Source organism: Pseudophryne corroboree, chromosome 5, assembly GCF_028390025.1.
Source record: "Pseudophryne corroboree isolate aPseCor3 chromosome 5, aPseCor3.hap2, whole genome shotgun sequence".
Classification (NCBI taxonomy): Eukaryota; Metazoa; Chordata; class Amphibia; order Anura; family Myobatrachidae; genus Pseudophryne; species Pseudophryne corroboree.
Window position 1 is genome coordinate 247,184,263 of NC_086448.1, and position 21,506 is coordinate 247,205,768.

Below are 21,506 nucleotides of genomic sequence, written 5' to 3' on the forward strand. Positions count from 1 at the left end.
GGATATTTTATATGTGTTGACCATCAATAGATGGTGCTAGACACGCCCAAAAGGCGGTGCTAGACACACCCCTCTCACGGTGCACCCCCTAATAAAATGTGCTGCGCACGCCAGTGATAATAATAAGTGGTGTGTGATATACGAGAATCCAAATTTTTGTGATAAACATGTAAATAGCCTCAGTGCTGGTTCAGATTTCACTTTGACAAATATGCTGGCATTGTATAAATATGTCCAGCACAATAAGGAATGTTGCATGGTACAGAGAAATCAAGCTTTAAGGAGAAAAACTACATGAGAGGTGAATACACATTTTTGCAACTGATTAGCAGAACAGTGTATAAGGGGGTCATTCCGAGTTGTTCGCTAGCTAGCTACTTTTAGCAGCCATGTAAACGCATAGTCGCCGCCCACGGGGGAGTGTATTTTCACTTTGCAAGTGTGTGAACGCCTGTGCAGCCGGGCGCAGCAAAAACATTTTGTGCAGTTTCAGAATAGCTCTGAACTTACTCAGCCCTTGCGATCACTTCAGTCTTTTTGGTGCCAGAATTGACGTCAGACACCCGCCCAGCAAACGCCTGGACACGCCTGCGTTTTCCCAAACACTCCCAGAAAACGGACAGTTGACACCCATAAACGCCCTCTTTCTGACAATCACCTTGCGTTTGGCTGTGCGAATGGAGTCTTCGCTAAACCCATCGCCCAGCACCAATCCTCTTTGTACCCGTACAACGTGCCTGCGCATTGCGGTGCATACGCATGCGCAGTTTTGCCATTTTTTTACCTGATCGCTGCGCTGCAAAAATCGGCAGCGAGCGATCAACTCGGAATGACCCCCTAGATCTTGGATTAAATATGGCAATGGAAGCAATCCTCCAGTCATAATGCTGGTTCAAATTTTAATTAAACATATATATTGATATTGCATGAATATGCCAAGCACAATAAGGATTGGAAAAAGGTACAAAAAAATCCAGTTTAAGGAAAAAAATCCACATAATGTAAGAAGTAAAATCAATTTATTAATGATTAAAAAAAGATGTGCCAGATCTTGAGTTTGATATGGCAATAGAAGCAATCCACTTAGGAAATAATTTCCCCCTTTTTCAATTTTTATGAAGTGTGCCATACACAGCGCTAAATAGGGCAACAGTAAAAAGATTTATTATGGAGAAATTTTAACACATGTCCGCTCTTTACCCATCAAGCAAGATATGCAGGCGCTTGAGTCTCGCTTGCAGGACTAGCTTCAGACCCAGATCACCTCAGTACAATCAGATATTAAACACCTAGTGTCCAGAGTGGTGATATTAGAGGAGAAGGAGTCCATAGATGACCAAATTGCACACCTCCACGAGGTCATTTCCCAACAGGCTTCAGATATGACGGCTATCCAAAATAAACTGGAAGATTTGGACAATAGAGGCCATTTTAACAACATCAGGGTCCGTGGTCTTCCTGAATCAGTTCCCCCGACTGGTCTCATTGATGCGCTCAAAAAATATTTGGAGATTTTTGAGTCTTGATCCTAACAATCCCATCACTTTTGACCGTGCTCACAGGTCACTCCGACCAAAAGGATCTGCTTCTGATCGGCCAAGAGATGTCATTTGCAGGCTCCACTACTTCTCGCAAAGGGAGGCGATCCACCGTAAGGTCCAGGAGTTGGAAGGAGTTGAGTTCAATGGAGTCCGAATACAGATATTTCAGGATCTTTCGTGGAGAACACTCCAGCAGAGGAGGCTGGTGAAATCTTTAACGTAGGCATTACGCAAAGCAAATTTGAAATAATGATGGGGCTTCCCATTCTCCATCCAAGTCACACATGCTGGCAAGTTTGTGTCTCTTCAATCCCCAGCTGATCTTCCTGCCTTCTGCTCTATGCTGGGACTGGAAGCCATCGTCCTTCCCGATTGGCAAGCATTTAACTTGCCTGAACCGACTCCTCCTGCCTCTTCCTCTGCTAAAAAACCAAGATGGCAACAGGTTCCACATACTAAAAAGAAGTCCACCACTGAAGAATCCACTCGGGCCTATGATCCCACTTGACAGAATTCGGCTCGTTTTCCCTTGTTCTCATATACGGGCTTGATCGCCCTTTCCAGGACTTCACCGCGTGTTCTATTAAGATGTTTGCCTCATTTATGATCTAGCTTCTAGCTTCTAGATGTCCCTGACTATGTGCCTGTTTCTATGTGGTCCTATACAATGTTTACTTTTTGCATGTTTTCTTTTTTGGTACTGTGAAGTCTGCCTGGGTTCGCCGCTTGACGGCTACTTATTTCCTTCAGGTTTCCTGTTCAATGTTACTAGCGAGATTGCCTAGCGAGATTGGTTTGGTTCTTTCTGCCCTCGATCTATTGACTATGCTGTTTTTAGTTTTAAATGGGTTTCGCAGAGGGCAGTTTTTATCTATAAGTGTTTATCACTGTTATTCACAAAATGCATTTTTATTTTTCCTGCTTAGCGACCAATTTTTGTGAGGGTCGGGGTGCACGTACCCCTAGTGTGCCCTCCACCACCAATTTATTGATCTCCAAGACATGGGACCCTTAATGGCTCTCTTTTTGTCCGGAGGCGTTTTTTTCTTCGCCTTGATTCCAAGGCGTTACCGTTTCTCTTTTGGTTTTATTTTTCAGTGTTTCCTTTTTTTCTCTAAATGTCTGCTTTTTCTCTCTTTTCCCTCTTGGCCTCCCTCTTCTCTTTTCCTAACTGTCCCCCTGATCCGTTCTCTTTTGTTGCTCGAATTTGCTAATACGTTGCCCTCATGGCCCATACACTTAGAATAATTTCACTTAATGGAAGGGGTCTTAACTTCCCCGAAAAACGGTCCCAAGCCCTCCGCTCCTTCCGAGCTGACAGGGCAGATATAGTACTTGTCCAGGAGACACACTTTCGACACTCTGCTTCATCGCCTCAACTTAAAAATAGATTTTTCTCTTCCGCATATTACAGTAATTACCCTCTATCAAAATCTAAGTGGGTAGCGACCCTGTTCGCTTCTCATTTGCCCGTTTCTGTAAGCGCAGTCAACCGTTTGGAGAAGGGGAGGTGCCTTTTATTAATTTGTACCATATTCAACACTACCTTTACTGTTGTAAATATCTATGCACCCAACCTTGGACAACTAAGATTCTGGAACGGATCTTTGATAAAATCGACACACTTAAACAAGGTGTTTTAATAGTGGGGGGGGATTTTAACTGGGCACATGACCCTCAGCTTGACTTCTCTTCTGGCTCCTCCTCCAATTCAACCCTTCTGTCGAGACGATTGAGGCGCCTGTTACACACTCACCAGCTGTCTGACGTGTGGAGAATACTCCATCCAACCGATCGGGATTTTACACATTACTCTGTCCCTCACCGTTCTTATTCTAGGATTGACTATATGTTTATAGACCGTAGCTACCTTCAGTTAGTACACAATGTGTCCATAGGCCTGACAACTTGGTCGGATCATGCGCCAATCCGTTTAGACCTGAAGCTAGGTGCCTTCTGTTCTACTTTCCGCTCTTGGCGATTCAATTAATCGCTCCTGTACGATCCTTACTGCAAATCTCAATTAGAAGACATCATAAACAAATATATAGAAACCAACGTCTCCACTAAGGTATCAAGCCTCACTACTTCGGAAGCCCATAAGTGTGTAGTGAGTGGCAAATCTATACAACTAGGGTCCAATCTCAAGAAACAGAAACAGGGTCAGATTGATGGGCTTTTGCAAAAAATTAAACATCTGGAAACTTCCCACAAAAATTCCATCTCATCTGATGTATATGCAGATCTTGTTTCGGTTCGATCGTCACTCAACAAACTGCTCCTGGATAAAGTTAAATTCTCTTTTAGGAAATGTCGTAACAGATATTACCGCTGGGGAAACAAACCTGGCAAGATGTTGGCCAGGGCTTTGCGCTCTCAGAGGGCTCTTTCCTATATGTCCTCCCAGTGGCGTAACTAGAAATTTTTCTCCCCCAAGCCAAAAAATTCTTCGGCGCCCCCCCACCCATAATTGGCAGTAGTAAAGTGACAAATATGCGCGCGCCGAAGGCGCTCCGCCAAAAAGGGTGTGTGGCTTAGTTGAAATGGGCGTGGCTTCGCAAAAAGGGGCGTGGCATTGCAGGAAAAGTCTACCTTATACCCCAGTTTTGCAACCTGCACGCCCAGACGTTAGCCACCACAGGAAAGAAAAATAATCCTGATTCATGCCCCTTACATTATTTGTCATTTTTCCTCCTTATAGTAATGCCCAGTATACATTATGCCACATACTGCAATGGCCCTTAGACATTATGCCACACACAATAATGCCCATGACACAATATGCACACACTGTAATGCCCCCGACACATTATGCCACACACCGTAATGCCTGTGACACATTATGACAGGAATCGCAATGCCCGTTATACATTATGCTACACACTGCAATGCCCCTGATACATTATAGCACATACAATGTCTGTGACACATTATGACACACACCGCAATGACCCTGAGACATTATACCACATACCACAATGATCGTGATATAGTATACAACACACCGTAATGCCTGACACATCATGACACACACCGCAATGTCCATGATACATTATGCCACACACCGTAATGCCCATTACACATTAAGTTCTACAGTAAGGCTTCTAATTACTTTTAAATTACCTGCTCGTTGCCAGGGGTTTCATGCTCTTGGTTTCATGCACGGTGCCAGGGATTTTCATGCTCAGGGTGTCATGCTCGTTGCCAGGGGTTTCATGCACTGGGTGTCATGCTCGTTGCTAGGGGGTAGTGCTTGTTGGTAGGGCCGTGCTCCCAGTGCCACATATGCCCCCAGTGCCAGATATTCCCCCACAGTGCCAGGTACATGCCCCCAGTGCCAAATATACCCCCCCCCCCAGTGCCACATATGCCCCCAGTGCCAGATATTCCCCCACAGTGCCAGGTATATGCCCCCAGTGCCAGATATTCCCCCACAGTGCCACATATGCCCCCTCAGTGCCTGCTCCCCCCACAGTGCCAGGTATTTGCCCACAGTGCCAGATATTCCCCCACAGTGCCACATATGCCCCCTCAGTGCCTGCTCCCCCCAGTGCCAGATATTCCCCCACAGTGCCAGGTATATGCCCCCAGTGCCAGATATTCCCCCACAGTGCCAGGTATATGCCCCCAGTGCCAGATATTCCCCCCCAGTGTCACATAAGCCCCCTCAGTGTCTGCTCCCCCCAGTGCCAGATATTGCCCCACAGTGCCAGGTATATGCCCCCAGTGCCAGATATTCCTCCACACAGTGCCAGGTATATGCCCCCAGTGCCAGATATTCCCCCACAGTGCCGCCAGGTACATGCCCTCAGTGCCAGATATTCCCCCACAGTGCCTGCTCCCCTATTCTCCCCCCCCCCCCCCGCCGCGCGCCTCACCCGTGTCCTTCTTGGCTCTCCTGCGGTTCTAATAAAGGAAGTGCCGGTTCGTGAGCCAATCAGAGCTCACGTACGGCACTTCCTTTATTACACCGGCCGGAGAGCCAGGAGGGACACTGGAGAGGCGCGCGCGGTGCCCTCCGTGTCCCTCCAACACAGCAGCGGAGGGAAGGAGACCGCAGATTGACATGCGGACACTTGTCCGCATGTCAATCTGTTCTAAGTCAGTGGCGCCCCCGCAGCCCCTCGCCCCCAAGCCACCGCGAGGACTGCGGGGGCAGTAGTTACGCCACTGTGTCCTCTATTAAGAATGACCAAGGTTCCACCTTTCACAATACTGAGGAGATAGCTGCGACGTTCTGCTCTTACTACTTTTCGCTATACAATCTGCCTTCCCCCGTGGACTTCTCGGATGTCGACGAGAAGCAGAGGGTCATTCACTCTTACCTTACGAAAATCGGATTTCCCAGACTCGCTGCTGAAGCTTGCGAGGAGCTTGAGAAACCCTTTTCCTCTCTGGAACTTGAGGAGGCCCTCAAATCGACCACATCTGGGAAGAGCCCGGGCCCAGACGGCTTCACGATTACTTACTATAGAACCTTTAGAGACAGACTGCTCCCTTTATTCCTGGAGGCCTGCAATACTGTTTCGGACAAGACGTCTTTTTCTCGCCAATCTCTGGAAGCCCATATCACCGTTATCCCCAAATCTGGCAAGGACCCCTCCCTGTGTCCCAGCTACCGGCCTATCTCTCTCCTCAACACTGATATAAAGCTTTTTGCAAAACGTCTTGCAAACAGATTAAAGCACCTTTTGCCATCTCTCATACAACCTGACCAAGTGGGATTTGTCCCTGGCCGTGAGGCAAAGGACAACACCACCAAGGTAATAGCTCTCATTCACCACATTTCAACCTTGGCCTCTCCCGGTATTTTGTTATCTACTGACCCCGAGAAGGCCTTTGATAGGGTTGACTGGGGATTCATGGCCGGTCTGCTGGGTCACATGGGATTGGGTCCCTCATGCCTTCAATGTATCCTTGCTTTATATACTTCCCCAACGGATAGAATTAGGATTAATGGCTCTTTATTGTGCTCTTTCGACATTCATAATGGTACCCGACAGGGGTGCCCACTGTCACCCTTAATATTCATTCTTTGTATGGAGGCTCTGGCGACGCAATCAGGCTTAATCCTAATATTACCAGTATCAAGATAGGGGGTGCTGAACACAAACTCGCCCTTTTCGCCGACGATCTGTTGGCCACTTTCACAAATCCTGTAATCTCTCTCCCAAACTTGATGGAGGAGTTTAAAATTTTCGGGGACCTCTCAAACTTTAAAATAAATTATTCTGAGTCGGTTGCCTTGAATATTACGTCTCCTCCTACAATGGTGGCGGGGCTTAAAACAAAGTTCCCTTTCTCCTGGGATGCCTCCCATCTTAAATACCTGGTGGTTACTCTTACGAGAGACCTCTCACACCTCTTTGACTCTAATTTTACCCCATTATTGGTTAGGTTACAATCTGATCTCCAGACCTGGAAGTCGAAACCGTTCTCTTGGTTTGGGAGAATGGGTATACTTCAAATTAATTCCCTTCCTAAAATTCTCTATTTACTGCAGGCTCTTCCCATCAAAATCCCCCTGAAATGGTTTCAGGATATCCAAACATTATTTAGAGACTTTCTCTGGGGTGGAAAACGCCCGCACCTGAGGCTCAGTTTGATGTTCAGACGGAAAGATAGAGGCGGGATTTGTCTTCCAAACGTCCAGAGGTACTATCAGGCTAGCCATTTGAGCAGGATCATGGAATGGTCCAGATCGGATTCGTCTAAACAGTGGGCTCAGATAGAAAAGCATTCTCTGTCGATCACTCTAGATATAGCCCCATGGCTCCCCACACTTCCTGACCCCCTCCATCCCACTGTTGGCCCGACTCTGTTGTGCTGGAAGAAGGTCAGGAAATTGCCGTCAGTCTCTTCCTCGAAGTCCTCCTATCTTTCTTTCTTATTTAACCCCCATTTCTCCCCAGCTTAAATCTGATGGCTTTCCGTTCCTGGTACCTCAGGGGCCTCTTTCGTGTTGGACAGCTGGTGAGTAGGGACGGCATTGTCTCCTTCTCAGACCTGCGGATTAGGTGAGGACTGACTCAGGGAGACTTTTGGCGCTACGTACAAGTTCGCCACTTTTTGCAATCGTTCGGTCCCTTAAGGTCCTGGTATTCTGTATTGACACCCTTTGAACGTTATGTGCTAGTCCAGAGACTCCTGCCCATTCTATCTCCAGGATCTATACCATCCTACTTGCAGATTCGAGTGTGTCCCTTCCTCCTTTTACCCAGGTGTGGAATAAAGAAGTGGGTGCTGACCTGGACGATGACCAGTGGAACAGAACAGGATTTTTAAACTAGCCCATTCCTGCTCTGCTAGCACGTTAGTTATTGAGACTCAATATAAGATAATCTCCAGGTGGTATAGATGCCCTGACACCCTCTCCAAAATGGGTTTGGGCGTCCCTAACGTCTGTTGGCGATGCTCCAATGGCGTGGGTAACCCATTCCACATTTGGTGACTCTGTCCCGCTATCCAACCCTTCTGGAAGTTTTTTCTCTATCTGCTACAATAACAGGAGGGGATGTCCCTACTGACCCGCTGTTTTGGCTTTTCCATTTCTCCTCTGGACCCATCCCTAGCTACAAACACTCCTTGCTGTGTCACCTAAATAATGCAGCAAAGGCGGTTGTTCCTGTTTGCTGGCGATCACCCTCTCCTCCAACGGTGTTAGACTGGTTCCATAGGATTGACCTTTACATGGAAATGGACAACATCATGTCCTCTGTAGACAATGGCTATGCTCGTTTCAGAGATACTTAGTTTCGGTGGATGACATTCAAAGACTAATCTGTATATCGGGAGATCCTCAATAAAAGCCGTGACCTTCCCCCCTAAGCATCCCTGACTGGGAACTTCTTGTACTAGATTTAACTACATAGATTTCACTTCTTTTGTTTTTCTTACAGGTTTCGGATCAGGTTTTTCTTTTCCCCACTCTCTTCTCTTTCTATTCTCAACTTCTTTTTGTTCAATTTGTATTTTCTATCTTTATTTTTTTTTTTAATTTTGTGTAGACTTGATTCAACGACTTTGGTTTTTACTATATTTTTTCTTTTTAAGAAACAAAAAAAAAAAAAGTCAGGTCTGTTTATATTCCTGTTCTCTATATGGGATAGTTGTTCTTTTATTGTCTGATTTACTGTCTGGCGTATTATCTGCTGTCCCCCAGACTATTAAGCACAATTATGCCCTGTTTACTGTTTCTACCGTTAGTACAAAGTATTGCCGTTGTATGTATTTACTTTTTGTTATACAATAAAAATGTAATCTGCACTAAAAAGATTTATTATTTAAACCAATATGCTGATACTATACAAATGTACCCTGCACAAAATGTTTTTGGTATAGAATCTAAAGAGTTTATAGCATGAAAAATGAGCTCAAAGCTGGCACAAAGTAATGTATATTATAATAGACTGAACCAGTTGTAGTTTATGATTGTAAAAAATGTCACATCAATAGAAACCAGGTGATTCATCGCGCCCTACGGGCGCTCTTCACACCGTTGTATGGGGCTATGCCCCCTTAACCTTTGCACACCCTTGTGGCATGCAATATTTTTATTATATGGAGTATTACCTCCAATCATAATTGTGTGAGTGGTTAAATATTATAATATAAATACTGACAAAGGGCGTGCGATGGTTAAGGGGTCGAAGCCCCTTGCAACAGTGTGAACAGCGCACGCAGGGCCTGATTAATCACCTAGCAGGTACTGTGTTTGGGAGAGTGGCGGGTGCTAGGGAGACGCGGATGGGGTCCGGTGGTGCTGTGGGTGGGGGAGGGGCAGTTGCAGGGGTGCCGCAGTTGAGGGAGGGGCTGGTGTGGTGGTGCTGCGGGTGGGGGAGGGTGACCCGCTGTTTTTCAAACTAAGAGGGTTATTCGGAGTTGTTAGCAAACCAAAAAGCACACTTATGGGCAAAACCATGTTGCACTGCAGGTGGGGCAGATATAACATGCGCAAAGAGAGGTAGATTTGGGTGGGGTGTGTTCAAACTGAAACCTAAATTGCAGTGTCAAAATTAAGCTGCCCGTATTTACCCTGCACAGAAACAATATAACCCACCCAAATCTAACTCTCTCTGCACATGTTACATCTGCCCAACCTGCAGTGAAACATAATTTTTGCCCAGTTGTGTGTTTTTTTGGTTTGCTAACAAACCTGAATAACCTCCTACTGTATATCCTATGAGTTATTGGTGTTTTGTAAATGTCATATTTGTAATACAGAGAAAACCTGAACTGAAGCTCTTTATCTTACCTAAGTTTTATAAAAACAGGTGATTACTATCAGACTAATCAGCATGATACTGCTGGCTTTTGGGGCTAATTGGATAGATCCCGGGGGAACATTTAGCCATGGTAATCTACTGCAACTAATTGAATTCCTCCGCTAAATATATTAAAACTTTGGAACTAAAACTTTACAGTAAAAACTATCCTAATTGAGTATTGAATCCAAAAGAGGCTCAAAATGGGGCAAATGATGATATATGGATGCAAGGCTTGTGCTAGAGTAGTAGAGCCCCTTATGTCTATTGCTTTCAATAGTAGTGCCGCTTATACACATAATGCCCATAGTAGTAGCGCTGCTTATACACATAATGCCCACAGTAATAGTGCCCCTTATACATAATGTCCACAGAAGTAGTGCCATAGCTAGATTAAGGATTGGATGCAGGGTATACTGTACCCCGAGCCACCCTCTTCCAGGGGGCCCCCCGTCAGGAGCACACTGACATCACTAGCTCTCCCCCTTGTGCAGCAGGAGAACCAAGCAGGACAGTATGCATTGCAGGCACAGGAGTATCAGGTTTCATGAGATACCAATGGAGCTTCCAGACCAGAGGAGAGATAGGAGGGGGTGCTGTAAGTGACCCAGGCATACAGGCTTCTCCTCCTTACCGCATCTGGTGTCAGGGTTCTGTGTGCCACTTATACATATAATGCCCACAGTAGTAGCTCTGCTTATACACATAATGCCAACAGTAATAGTGCCCCTTAAAGAGATGGGTCCACGTTTATCTTGACCTTTAATAGGATTAACTGAGAATGGCCAGTCGGACTTAATCCCCTGCTGTAATGACTTAATCCCCTGCTGTATTGTTGTTTGTATTGTATTGCAGCTGAGAACAATAGATGAAGGGTTTATGCTAATAAATCATGTTGTGCCTAGGCGCAGAAAACTAGTCAAGATAACCGTGGACCCATCTGTACATAATGCCCCCAGTAGTAGTGCTGCTTATACACATAATGCCTTCAGTAGTAGTGCCCGGTATACATAATGCCCACAGTAGTAGCACCACTTATAGACATAATGCCCACGGTAGTACCAACCCTTATACATAATTCCCACAGTAATAGTGCCACTTATAAACATAATTCCTCCAGTAGTAGCACTCCTTATACATAATGCCTACAGTAGTAGTGCTGCTTATACACATAATGCCCCATTAAATAGTGTAGCTAACACACATAATGCCCACAGTAGTAGTGCTACTTACACACATAATGCCCACAGTAGTAGTGCAGCTTATACACATAATGCTAACAGTAGTAGCGCCGCTTATACATAATGCCCGCAGTAGTAGCCTCACTTACACACATAATGCCCACAGAAGTAGTGCCCCTTATCACATAATGCATACAGCAGTAGTGCCGCTTATACACATAATTCCCATAGAATAAGTGCTGCTTATACACAATACACATAATGTCCATAGTAGTAGCACCCCTTATGCATAATGTCCACAGTAGTAGTGCCACTTATACACATACTGTAATGCCAACAGTAGTAGTGCCGCTTATACACATAATGCCCACAGTAGTAACACCTCTTATACATAATGCCCACAGTAGTAGTGCCACTTATACACATAATGCCCACAGTAGTAGCGCCCCTTACACATAATGCCTACAGTAGTAGTGTTGCTTATACACATAATGTCCCCAGTAATAGTGCCACTTACACACATAATACCCACAGTAGTAGTGCAGCTTATACACATAATGCCACAGTAGTAGTGCCCCTTATACATAATGTCCACAGTACTAGTGCCACTTACACACATTATGCCTACAGTAGTAGTGTTGCTTATATGCATAATGCCCCCCAGTAATAGTGCCACTTACACACATAATGCCCGTAGTAATATTGCAGCTTATACACATAATGCCCACAGTAGTAGCGCCCCTTATATATAATGCCCTCCGTAGTAGTGCCGCTTACACACATAATGCCCAGAGTAGTATCTCCATTTATATTCATAATGCCCACAGTGGTAGCACCACTTATACATATAATGCCCACACACACATACTTTCTCTCATTCACTCACTCTTTCCCTCCTAGATGAAAAACACATGTAAATAGATCATATTGATTTCCATGAAATAGATGTCTACGTTGCCTATATAATTTGTTCCCCAATTTCCATTGAGGCATTTTTCAATTTTTTTACCTGGTAATGTGCATTTCGCCATTCAAACAATTGGTATATATGTCAATACATGACAAGCTCATTTAAAAGAAATATACATTTAATATAAATTTGTCATTTCCTGGCAAGAACACATGATAAATGGAAACATGAATGAGCAAAGGGATTGAGGTTACAAATGCTGTTTCCTCACCATGTGTACAAAGCAAATATCCTCAGAAGGGACTTAGGGGATCATTCAGGGGTGGCAGCAAAGCAGCTATTGTATGCATATCGACCAATGTTTTCGCACTGCGCATGCTTCTGAGCTGCAGTGCACATGTGCAGCAACTGATTCGTGATTGCGGTCGCAGTGAGATTTTAGTTGCAAAGTGAGTGACAGGAAGTCAGTTTGGGAGTGGTAAAGGGGAGTGGTCGGGGAATGCAGGCATGTCATGGCCATTCAGATGCTGTTTTCTGAGCACGCATACAGTGCATTAGCAGGTGAGACCACACTTACTGCTGGAAAGGCCTGTGTATCCCAGGAGAGCAGCTCAGTCTGCACATCTACAGAGGCACTTAGGCTCTGCGTAGTGACACGATGTGTGACTATGTTAGCAAAGTTTCTGCAATAATGTGGTGCCATATGCAGGTGAGGCAATCGCAATAGGCGTTCTTTTGCATGGATTAGCTTCTACCCATATTAGCATATAATTGCAATTGCACACAGCAAATCATTGCAACAGGCGTAGGAAGAGCAACCGCGTGTGAATGACCCTCTTAATGTATGTAACTATAGGAAATTCCTCAAAAATACATACCTACTTGTTTCAGAACAAAAGCTACTGTTTTGAATTTGTAATACTGTTTGAATTTCTATTGAAAAACACAGGAAAATGCCACGTAACACCCCCATTGGAAATTACAGCTAGTAAACTGCTAATATATATAATGTATGGTACTGTATGTACATTGGGTATGGGTTGTTGGATAGACACAATTTAGGTCGACAGTCATTAGGTCGACCATGGAAGGTCGACATGCATTAGGTCAACAGGGCCAATAGTTTGACATGGTCATTAGGTCGACATGTACTAGGTTGACAGGTCAAAAGGTCAACATGAGGTTTTTGACTGTTTTTGATCTCATTTTCTCCGTAAAGTAACGGGGAACCCAAATTAGTGCACTATGTCCCCTCGCATGGCTCGCTTTGCTCACCATGCTTCGGGCAAGGTGCCTTGCACCGCTACCGCTTCGCTCGGCACAGATTTCCGTTCCAATCATAATCCACGTGGATCGTTAATTATGAAAAAATCCCAAAAATGAATAATTTTTTTAACTTATGTCGACCTTTTGACCTGTTGACCTAGTACATGTCGACATAACGGCCATGTCGACCAAATGCATGACCACCTTCAGTGGTAGACCTAATGAGTGTCGACCTAACTTGTGTCGACCTAACGACCGTAATCCATGTACATTGATGAATTGTATAAGATGGATATACTGCATCAGCTTGAACTCTAGATTTAGTGAATAGAAAGTTATGCGTGACAAGCTGCTGAAGATGTTCATTATACATACTAGAGTCATAACATTAACTGTTAGGTCAATATGCCACTTAAATATGAAATTCCCCAGCAAAGCCATCAATATTTATTACAGATACCAAACTTCCAAAATATTTAAAACAGCAAGATTTATTACAGACTGCGTTCTACACAGATGTAACATTACAACGAAATATTAGTTTTTTGCTGTGCTGTAGCAAGAATAAAGAAAAAATTGCCATAAATAGGAATGACAAAATGTTACCCTGAATGGATTCTAGTATTGCAGAAAATAAATAATATGTTGCTGTATAAAGGAATATATCATGGAAAACAATATATAATAAATAAGAAAAAAAACACATACAGAGCTATTTCTCTATATAACAGAGAGAACGATAGATACAGAGTTGTACATAACAATTCTTATGCTTCCATCCCTTATTAAGATTCAGCTGCAAAGTGCACTTACACCGCACAGATACATATGCGCCAGTCAGAAGGTGTATAACTTGTGGGTGCTCAATTCCCAATGCATAATACGTTCTGATGATGATAATGATCAGCAGCTGCTTCTGATTGGTTGAGTGCGTATTAATATGATTTAATTGATATTTTCATTTGGTCCTCAGCACAAAAGCAAATTCCCATTTGATCTTTTAAAGAGGAAGACAATAATATATTTAATTCTGGAAAATAGAGAAGATCTGCATAGCTCCCTCTTATGTCTGTGTGTGGATATTGTAACATAGTAGTTTAGAATACCAATACAGTGCTGCTTATCTGGGTAAAATAATAATACGAGGGGTGAATGTTTGCAAGGGCTGAATGAATAGATACAGGGTCGGATTGGGCCACAAGGCTACAGGGTAAATCCCTGATGGGCCCCACTGCCTAGAGACTATGGTGGTATTTTCTACAGTGCAGTGCTGTTATTAATATGGTACGTTATTATGCATGCACTAGCAGTATTAACTATATTTATCAAGGGCAGAGCCAACCCTAAACAATATGATGCCCTAGGCAAGATTTTGGCTGCTGCCCCCTAGCACCTCCACTGGTTCCGCCTCTGACCTTGCACTTCTTTCCCAGCACCATCACCCCTCACCCATAGCAGTCCTTATTTTGGTGTTTGTACCCCCTATATATTAAATAGGAACAGTTCACACATTTGGCGCACAGCCCAAAAAGCGGTGTGTTTTTGCTGGCAAGGTGCATGGCCACACAATAGTGTCTCCAATTCCAATTATGCCACACAGTACTGCACTTTATTCAAATTTGATCATGTGATAGTGTCCATAATTCATATTACATCCCACAGTAGTATCACTTTACCTTATAAACGTTACTCCTCGCAGTAGAGCCCCTTATTCACATTAAATCACAATGAATTGCTCCTTATTCACATTACACCACACCCTATTGCTCTTTATTCACATTAGACAACACAGTAGTGCCCTTTCTATACGCAACGCCACATAGTAGAGCACCTTAAACACATAATGCCACACAGTAATGCCCCTAACACATATGAGACACATTATTAATGTCCTTATAAACATAATGTGCCTTACACATTATGACAACCTTTATTAATGCCCTTTTACACATAATGTCCCTTACACATATGCCGCACATTATTAATGCCCTTATACACATAATGACACACATAGTGCCCCCTACAGATTTGCTGCACATTATTAGTGCCCATATACACATAATGACACATGTAGTGCCCCCTACACATTTGCTGCACATTATTAATGCATTTTTACATGACACACATAATGCTCCTTACACATATTCTGAAGACTACTGCACAACCAACCCACTCACATGCACACAGCACTCACACTGCCACTAACACTGTGATCTCTGCAACTGCTTGGATACAGATGTGTCCTCATAAATCTTGCCTCAATGCTAACGTCGGGCACATTTTTTTAATGAAAATGCATCTTATTTGCATTGCTATGTGGCTAGTATGCACAAGCAGCTTCTGCTGATTAAATTGATATGTAGCATGCCTATATACTGTGTGAGACTGTGGCTGTATCTGCATATGACATGCTATACACAGAATATAGACATGCCGCATATCATTTTAATCAGCAGAAGCTGCTGATGCCCCTAGTCATATCAAATGCCCTAGGCAATTGCATAGTTTGCCTATGCCTATGGCCAGCTCTGATCAAGGGCCCAGACAATGCACATGGCTAGCCAAGCCTCTAAGTATGGGCCCGTACCGCTGCATTTCCCTGGTGGGCTCGTCATGCCCCAGTCTGACACTGATTACATATATGGTGGTGTTTTCCCTGGTGGGCCCGTCATGCCCCAGTCTGACACTGAATACATATAATACATATATGGTGGTGTTTTCCCTGGTGGGCCCTTCATGCCCCAGTCTGACACTGAATCTATATATGGTGGTGTTTTCCCTTGTGGGCCCTTCATGCCCCAGTCTGACACTGAACACATATATAATGGGGTTTCCCCAGGCACACAGATATATCTATATAAATGTGTATGGACTAGGGATCATTCAAGTAAATATAACAATTTATTAAAATTGTAAAAACATAAACACAGTGATATTCTGCAGTAAAATATTGTTAAAAAGACATACGTATAAAGTACAACGTGAATAAGCAATAAAAGGACAATAAAAGTCAAGAAGGGTAATATATACTGTTTAAGTCAGGATAAAAACAGACAAGTGCTGGCACATATGTTGGGTACTTGTTATGAGCCTCCTGTCTCTTTGTAGTGAATCCTCCTCTTGCTTAGTCCACTCTTTACTGGGTGATGCAGGGGTTAATGCCTGAGTTGCAGATGGTTAAAAACATATTTTTCCTTCCACAGTTGTGCAGTAGAGAGCATGATAGACAGCCAGTGCATGTATATACCAGTTTCAGTGCTGCTTCAGCACTTTGTACAGGAACAGTCTCTGGGCCTGATTTACTGTATAGATGGACACAGGAGACGCATAGCTCGCAGATTCCTGATTATCGGGAATCTGCAGCTGTGTAAGTAAGGCCTGTTCTGCACATGTGCCGAATGGGCCTTACAATGTCTCCTGTAATTCCTCTCAGACAGCAGCATTGAGAGCGTGGGGGGTGGCCAGCATTCCCGCAAACGGGGGCATATCGCCCCTTTTCTCGGAGGGGAGTGCCAAGGGTCTGCGTGTCACCGATGGCCGCAATATTGGATCCCAGCTTGCAACATCAGTCGCAGTGCTGGGATCACAGCAGTAGCGGATCTTTCCACGGGCAAGCAGGACTTTTGCCCGGGGCGCCGCCTTCCGGAGGGCGCCAGCGCCATCCGGAGGGCGCCGCACCAGGGCAAGATCCGCTGCTGCTGTGCCCCCCGCTGCCCGCTGCCCCCCGCTTCCGCTGGCCGCTGTGATGGGAAACTAGAGTTTCCCTTCGTGGAGAGGTCCTTTACTCTGCGGTGCGCGATGACGTCATCGCGCACCGCACATTAAAGGACCTCTCCACGAAGGGCTTCACAGCGACCAGCGGCAGCGGGGGGCACATTTCAGAGCACTACAGTAGTCTGTACAGGGGGCGTAAATGACCACGCCCCCTGTACGAAGCCACGCCCCCCCCATTGCCGCCCGGGCCGCGCAAAGCCCCAGAACCGGCCCTGGATCACAGCTACATGCAGGAGGCGTCTCTTATATTGAGACGTCTGCTGCATGTTCCCTACTTCAAATCGGACAGAAATTCAAAGCCACTTATAAGCGTCTTTAAAGTGCCGTCCATCCCTGAATCAGGCCATCTGCTCCTATCTGGCTGCTGCATACATTCTGCATACATTCTCTCACTCTCCAGCCTTGTGCGCAGGGAAAACACCACCATATATCTAAATGTATTTCATTGAATTTAATTAGTACTTTTACTTTGCTTTTGTATTTAACTGTCTTTTATATGGTAAATTCAACTTTTAGTTATTTGTTCAGTGAATGACAGACTGTTTTATGTATATTAGGGATGTGGTTATAATCCTGGCACTCGGGACACCGCTCAGGATACCCAGTGCAGGAACTCCAACCGCGACATCCCGAAGGTAAGTACCAGGGTGATTGTTAGGGTTAGGGCCCGGGGAGGGGAAGGGAGGGTCGGGGCGCTGGTGTCGGTCATGTGACTGCCGGCATCCCGACGTCTGGAATTTTGTATCACGCTTGTATATTGTACTCTATTAAAGTACTATAATGCGTATAAATGGGGTAATGTCACTTTAGCATTTACTATTAACACTGTTAGCAACTCCTGGAGTAAACCAGGCATATATAGTGCTGTATTCTCTTGGTATGAAACATATGTTACCATTTCAGAGCTGAATGCATTTTCATAGATGTCGGGCTCGGCAAGTTGCATAAAATGCATCTTTGTTTTGGGTGCATTTTTAATTTGGAGCACATACAACCAATTCTACAAACAGTAAGTGCCATCATGTATAAATAGCCATCATGTACAAAATGTGATAGCTTGAAATGATGGCCGCTTCTGTCTGACTCCAGAACTGCTGCTCTCATGGAACAGTCCTAAAAGAAGTTACTGAGAAGCAAGAAGAGTAAATGGTGCAGATCATATGAGCATCCTCATCTCAGGTGCATATTGTACTTTAGATGCCTGAGAGCAATGCTCATATTTTTGAAAGTCAGTGTAAGGATTGACCAAAAGGGAATGGCCATGAAGAGGCTCGTCAGCTTAACAAACTATTGCAATATTTTGAAAGTAGCATTCCCTGAATTCAGAGGTATTACAGTCTGAAGTGTCATTAGGTGAGTGCTGAATTTGGATGATTTTTTTATTTAAATAGTGCGGTCACAATACCACTGACACCACGGATGTATGAGAGCTGTGAAATATATATATATATATATATATATATATATATATATATGGACCCGGAGGGCGCTATAAACATGAGATTGTCCAAATAAAGTCCATAAACAATTTGTATAGTAAATATCCCAATGATGTATTCTTTAGCAGACTTGATTCAATATTCAACTTGGGATGAAGACACAATTCTGATTCAGATTCAGCCAAAAGACAATCATCCTGTGACAATACCCTCTCACCAAGGATATGAACACCCAAAACAATTGGCCAAAGGCCTTAGATTAATAAAAATGTATTGATGTTAAAACATCCAATTTAAAATACAATACAATGCCAGATCAATTTTGCATTATCACACAGGTGTTTCCAGGAACCAAATATACATCAGGGCAGATGTAATAAGTGCCATTGACAACCCTAGGATGTGAGCTCAGTGGTAGGGGCTCCCAAATGTAATTAAGGTGTCCTAGTCCCCTTAAACCCTATGCGTTTCGTCCCTCAATTGGACTTCCTCAGGGGGTAAAACCGCCCAATAAATGTTAAAGTGGATGTATGTACTTCTCTCTAAGGTAGATTCAAAATAAATCTAGTCACAGGGTTTGGTCAATTTCATTGATCTCGAGAATGTAAAAAATCTGTAACTTTTAAAATTCACAATAAAATTTCATAAAAGAATGCACATCCACATTCAACTCTACACAATAAAGGGAATTTTTCCAATAGCTTTAGTTTTATGCTTTTGGAAGATATTATTCCGCAGACAGGAACTTTTTCTGTTAAAAAATTTTAAAAAAAAGAGAGGCAGAAAGTTTGCCTTCACATGTGTTCTCTGCAAAAGCAAAGGGAACACATGTGAAGGCCTTTTGAGGAACACTTGTGAAGGCAAGCTTTCTGTTTGGTTTATTTACTTATCTACAGCTGTGGATTAATCCACTAGATTCTTGGTTTGGATTTGAATTGCTGGAATTTGGTTTTGCCAGTCACTGAATATCCATCATCTTGTGAAAGACTTTTAGCATTCTGTAAAACTTGTATAGTGATTGTTTATTTTTCTATCGATTTAACCCCTGAAGTCAGTTGGACGAAACATGAAGGGTTGGGAATACAAAGCCACATCGTTAACAGAAAAAGTACCTGTCCATGGAATAATACCTTCAAAGTAGAGATGAGCGGGTTCGGTTCCTCGGAATCCGAACCCCCCCGAACTTCACTCATTTTACACGGGTCCGAGGCAGACTTGGATCCTCCCGCCTTGCTCGGTTAACCCGAGCGCGCCCGAACAGCATCATCCCGCTGTCGTATTCTTGCGAGATTCGTATTCCATATAAGGAGCCGCGCGTCGCCGCCATTTTCACTCGTGCATTGGAGATGATAGGGAGAGGACGTGCAGCATTCTCTCAGTTGTGTTCAGTGTGCTGCAAATATCTGTGCTCAGTGTGCTGCAAATATCTGTGCTCAGTGTGCTTGCAAATATCTGTGCTCAGTGTGCTGAAAATATCTACGTTCTCTGCCTGAAAAACGCTCCATATCTGTGCTCAGTGTGCTGCAAATATCTGTGCTCAGTGTGCTTTATTGTGGGGACTGGGGACCACCAGTATTATATAGTAGGAGGACAGTGCAGAGTTTTGCTGACCAGTGACCACCAGTATTATACGTTCTCTGCCTGAAAAATGCTCCATATCTGTGCTGCATTGTAGTATATAGTAGGAGGACAGTACAGAATTTTGCTGACCAGTGACCACCAGTATTATATTAGTACGGTACAGTAGTCCACTGCTCTACCTACCTTTGTGTCGTCAAGTATACTATCCATCCATACCTGTGGTGCATTTTAGTTGTTGTGCGCAATAGTAGGAGGACAGTGTATAATTTTGCTGACCACCAGTATATAATATATAGCAGTACGGTACAGTAGTCCACTGCTCTACCTACCTCTGTGTCGTCAAGTATACTATCCATCCATACCTGTGGTGCATTTTAGTTGTTGTGCGCAGTAGTAGGAGGACAGTGCATAATTTTGCTGACCACCAGTATATAATATATAGCAGTATGGTACAGTATTCCACTGCTCTACCTACCTCTGTGTCGTCAGGTATACTATCCATCCATACCTGTGGTGCATTTTAGTTGTTGTGCGCAGTAGTAGGAGGACAGTGCACAATTTTGCTGACCACCAGTATATAATATATAGCAGTACGGTACAGTAGTCCACTGCTCTACCTACCTCTGTATCGTCAAGTATACTATCCATCCATACCTGTGGTGCATTTTAGTTGTTGTGCGCAGTAGTAGGAGGACAGTGCATAATTTTGCTGACCACCAGTATATAATATATAGCAGTACGATACAGTAGTCCACTGCTCTACCTACCTCTGTGTCGTCAAGTATACTATCCATCCATACCTGTGGTACATTTTAGTTGTTGTGTGCAGTAGTAGGAGGACAGTGCACAATTTTGCTGACCACCAGTATATAATATATAGCAGTACGGTACAGTAGTCCACTGCTCTACCTACCTCTGTGTCGTCAAGTATACTATCCATCCATACCTGTGGTGCATTTTAGTTGTGCGCAGTAGTAGGAGGACAGTGCATAATTTTGCTGACCACCAGTATATAATATATAGCAGTATGGTACAGTAGTCCACTGCTCTACCTACCTCTGTGTCGTCAAGTATACTATCCATCCATACCTGTGGTGCATTTTAGTTGTTGTGCGCAGTAGTAGGAGGACAGTGCATAATTTTGTTGACCACCAGTATATAATATATAGCAGTACGGTACAGTAGTCCACTGCTCTACCTGCCTCTGTGTCGTCAAGTATACTATCCATCCATACCTGTGGTGCATTTTAGTTGTTGTGCGCAGTAGTAGGAGGACAGTGCATAATTTTGCTGACCACCAGTATATAATATATAGCAGTACGGTACAGTAGTCCACTGCTCTACCTACCTCTGTGTCGTCAAGTATACTATCCATCCATACCTGTGGTGCATTTTAGTTGTTGTGCGCAGTAGTAGGAGGACAGTGCATAATTTTGCTGACCACCAGTATATAATATATAGCAGTACGGAACAGTAGTCCACTGCTCTACCTACCTCTGTGTCATCAAGTATACTATACATCCATACCTGTGGTGCATTTTAGTTGTTGT